Here is a 4,818-nt window from a genome sequence, read left to right on the forward strand (position 1 = left end):
GGAGGGGAAGGGGGTGGGAAGGGGGAGGGGAAGGGGGGAAGGGGGAGGGGAATGGGTGAAGGGGGAGGGGAAGGGGGGAAGGGAGGGGGAAAGGGAGGGCGGGGGGGAGGGAAGGGGGGAAGGGAGGGCGGGGGGGAGGGAAGGGAGGGGGGAGGGAGGGGGGGAGGGAAGGGGGGAAGGGAGGGGGGAGGGAAGGGGGGAAGGGAGGGGGGGAAGGGAGGGGGGAAGGTGGAGGGCGGGGGGGGAAGGGCGGTGGAAGGGGGAGGGAAGGGCGGGCGGGCGGGTGGGGGGGAGGGAAAGGGGCGGGCGGGGGGGAAGGGAGGGGGGAAGGGAGGGGGGAGGGAGGGCTGGCGGGGGGGAAGGGAGGGGGGAAGGGAGGGCGGGGGGTGAAGGAAGGGGCGGGAGGGGAGGGGGGAAGGGAGGGCGGGGAGGGGGAAAGGGAGGGCGGGGGGGAGGGGGGAAGGGAGGGCGGGCGGGAAGGGAGGGTGGGAGGGGAGGGGGGGAAGGGAGGGCGGGGGGGAAGGGGGTGGAAGGGAGGGCGGAAGGGAGGCCGGGGGGGAGAAGGGGAAGGCGGGGGGGAGGAAGGGGAAGGGGAGGAGGGGAAGAAGGGGGAGGGGGGAGGGGGAAGGGGGCGGGGGGAGGAGAAGGGGGAGGGGGGAAGGGAGGGCGGGAGGGGAGGGGGGGCGAAGGGAAGGGCGGGGGGAGGGGGGAGGGGAAGGGGGAAAGGGGGGGGAAGGGAGGGGGGAAGGGAGGGCGGCGGGGAGGGAAGGGGGGTAGGGAGGGCGGGGGGGAGGGAAGGGAGGGGGGAGGGAGGGGGAGGGAAGGGGGGAAGGGAGGGGGGAAGGGCAGGCGGAAGGGGGGAAGGGCGGGTGGGGGGAAGGGAGGGGGGAAGGGAGGGCGTTGGGGAGGGGGGGCGGGAGGGCGGGGGGGAGGGGGGGAAGGGAGGGCGGGGGGGAAGGGAGGGCGGAAGGGAGTGCGGGGGAGGAAGGGGAAGGCGGGGGGAGGAAGGGGAAGGGGGGAGGGGAGAGGGGAAGAAGGGGGGAGGGGAAGGGGAGGGGGAGGGGAAGGGGGAGGGGGGGAGGGGAATAGAGGAGGGGGAGGGGAGGGGAGGAGGGGAAGGGAGGGGGGAAGGGAGGGGGAGGGGAAGGGAGGGGGAGGGGGGAAGGGGAGGAAGGGAGGGGAAGGGGGGAAGGAGGGGAAGGGGAGGGGGAGGGGGGAAGGGAGGGGGAGGGGGGAAGGGAATAGAGGAGGGGGAGGGGAGGGGAGGAGGGGAAGGGAGGGGGAAGGGAGGGGGAGGGGAAGGGAGGGGGAGGGGGAAGGGGGGGAAGGGAGGGGGAGGGGGGAAGGGAGGGGAAGGGGAGGGGGAGGGGGGAAGGGAGGGGGAGGGGGGAAGGGAGGGGAAGGGGGGAAGGAGGGAAGGGAGGGCGGGGGGGAGGGAGTGCGGGGGGAGGGGGGGAACGAGGGCGGGGGGGGAGGGGGGAGGGGGGGAAGGGAGGGCGAAAGGGAGGGCGGGGGGGAGGAAGGGGAAGGCGGGGGGAGGAAGGGGAAGGGGGGAGGGGAGAGGGGAAGAAGGGGGAGGGGGGAGGGGAAGGTGGAGGGGAGGGGGAAGGAAGGGGGAGGGGGAGGGGGGAAGGGAGGGGGAGAGGGAGGGGGGAAGGGAGGGGGAGGGGGAGGGGGGAATGGAGGGAAGGGAGGGGGAAGGGAGGGGGGAAGGCAGGGGGAGGGGGGGACGGGAGAGGAGGGGGAGGGGAAGGGGAGGGGGAGGGGGAGGGGGGGAAGGAGGTGAAGGGGGGGAGGGAGGAAGGGAGGGGAAGGGTGGGGGAGGGAGGAAGGGAGGGCTTGAGGCTGAGAGACGGCCACGGCCACGCCCGGTTGCCGGGGTAACCCTGCCGCGCCGCCCCGCCCCGCACTCCCGAGAGCCCCGCTCTTCAAGCCCGCCCCGCACTCCCGAGAGCCCCGCTCTCCAAGCCCCAGCCGGCCCGCACTCCCGTTGCCGGGGTAACCCTTCCCGCTCACCAAGGCCGAGATCCGCACTCTCGAGAGCCCCGCCCCCCCCGCCCGAGCCGAGCCGAGCGCGGAACAGAGTCTCACCTGCTCCTGCTGCGCGCGCACCCTGACCCTCGTGGCTGATGCCGTTGCCCCGGGTAACGTGACACCGGGGTCGGCGGGGGGTGAGGAGCTTAGCAGTAGCCCAGTTACCTAGCTCGGGCCTGGCTGGGCAAGAAAGGCCCAGGCTTTCAGGCCTAAGATAAAAACGGGCAAAGGTAGGAAAAAGAATGTTCAGGTAAGATAAAATATTTACAAATGAGTGATTTTTTTTTAAAGAATTTAATAAATTGAATTTTATTTTGCTGGAAATGTATATTTGAAAAGAAAGACGCAGAAAGCAGGAAAAAGAATGGAAGCAAGATGGCGGCTACTCACCTCGGTTCAGAACGATAAGGCCCGCCCACACACGCACCGATTGGCCCGGCGGCACACGCCAGCAACCCGCCGTACGATTGGTCGAGCTCGAGGTCACTCTGTCGCTAATGAGCGGATAATGAGATGCTAATGAGCGGAATGTTAAGGTTTTTTGGATACCGCGGGGCGCGATTTTAGCCCGGCCGAAACGTAAATACGCTTAAAACCGTTTTGGAAAGGTAAGCTTTCTTTCGACGTAACGCACGCGTAGGTACGCCCTGTAACTTTCGAGCGCATAGCCGCCCAGACGCGCACCTGCAGACAGACAGAAGGACAGACAGACAGAAGGACCGATTTATATATAAACACTAGCTGAAGTGCCCGGCGGTGCCGAGGCTTTTTCGAGGGCATGTTGTTGTTGGAAGAGAGAGAGAGAGCAACTGGGGGGAAGAGAGAGAGCGGGTGGGGGGAAGGGGAGGGCGGGTGGGGGGGAAGGGAGGGCGGGGGGGAAGGGGCGGAGGGAAGGGAGGGGGGGGAAGGGGCGGGGGGGAAGGGGGGACGGGGGGGGCGGCGGGGGGGGCGGGAAGGGGGGCGGGGGGGGAAAGGGGCCGCTCTCGGAGCCCCCGACCCGCACTCTCGAGAGCCCTGCTCTCCAAGCCCCAGCCGCCCCCGCTGTCCGAGCCCCGCCGACCCCCCCCCGCCCGAGCCGAGCGCGGAACACTCACCAAGGCCGAGAGCACTGTCGAGAGCCCCGCCCCCCCCCGCCCGAGCCGAGCGCGGAAGACTCACCAAGGCCGAGAGCACTGTTGAGAGCCCCGCCCCCCGCCCCGCCCGAGCCAAGCGCAGAACAGAGATGCCCCGTCTCACCTGGTCCTGCTGCGCGCGCACCCTGACCCTCGTGGCTGACGCCGTTGCCCTGGGTAATGTGACACGGCGGGGGGGAGCGGGTGAGGAGCTTAGCAGAAGCCCAATCACCTAGCTCGGGCGTGGCTGGGCAAGAAAGGCGCAGGCTTTCAGGCCTAAGAAAAAAACGGGGAAAGGTAGGAAAAAGAATGTTCAGGTTAGAGAAAATATTTACAAATGAGTGATTTTTTAAAAAACAATTTAATAAATTCAATTTTATTTTGGTGGAAATGTATATTTGAAAAGAAAGACGCAGAAAGCAGGAAAAAGAATGGAAGCAAGATGGCGGTGACTCACCTCAGTTCAGAACGATAAGGGCCGCCCACACACGCACCGATTGATCGACCGTCAGGTCACCAAAGCATAGGATTGGTCAATCGTCCCGTCACTCGACCGTAGGAGGGCCCGGCCGCACGCGGCAGCAAGCCGCCGTACGATTGGTCGACCTCGAGGTCACTCTGTCGTTAACGAGCGGATAATGAGATGCTAATGAGCAGAATGTTAAGGTTTTTCGGATACCGCGGGCGCGATTTTAGCCCGGCCGAAACGTAAATACGCTTAAAACCGTTTTGGAAAGGTAAGCTTTCATAGAGTCATAGAGTCATAGAGTCATAGAGTTTTACAGCACAGAAAGAGGCCCTTCGGCCCATCGTGTCTGCGCTGCCCATCCATCCCTGTCCAGTCTAATCCCATTTTCCAGCATTTGGTCCATAGCCTTGTATGCAATGGCATTTCAAGTGCTCATCCAAATGCTTCTTGAATGTTGTGAGGGTTCCTGCCTCTACCACCCTTTCAGGCATTGAGTTCCACATTCCAACCACCCGCTGGGTGAAAAAGTTCCTCCTCAAATCCCCTCTAAATCTCCTGCCCCTTACCCTGAATCTATGCCCCCTTGTTATTGACCCCCCCAACTAAGGGGAAAAGTTCCTCTTTATCTACCCTATCTATGCCCCTCATCATTTTGTACACCTCAATCAGGTCCCCCCTCAGCCTTCTCTGCTCCAAGGAAAACAACCCCAGCCTGTCCAGCCTCTCTTCATAGCTGAGGCGCTCCATCCCAGGTAACATCCTGGTGAATCTTCTCTGCACCCTCTCCAAAGCAATCACATCCTTCCTATAGTGAGGCGACCAGAACTGCACACAGTACTCCAGCTGTGGCCTCACCAGCGTTTTGTACAGCTCCATCATAACCTCCCTGCTCTTATATTCTATGCCTCGGCTAATGAAGGCAAGTATCCCATATGCCTTTTTAACCACCTTATCTACCTGCTCCGCTGCCTTCAGGGATCTATGTACATGTACACCAAGGTCCCTCTGACCCTCTGTACTTCCTAGGGTCCTACCACTCATTGTGTATTCCCTTGCCTTATTTGTCCGTCCAAAATGCATCACCTCGCACTTTTCAGGGTTAAATTCCATTTGCCACTTTTCCGCCCATCTGACCAACCCGTTTATATCGTCCTGTAGCCTGAGGCTTTCCTCCTCGCAATTTACCACCCCACCAATTTTCGT

Source organism: Somniosus microcephalus, chromosome 19, assembly GCF_052327205.1.
Source record: "Somniosus microcephalus isolate GS21.2 chromosome 19, FLI_Smic_1.0, whole genome shotgun sequence".
Lineage (NCBI taxonomy): Eukaryota > Metazoa > Chordata > Chondrichthyes > Squaliformes > Somniosidae > Somniosus > Somniosus microcephalus.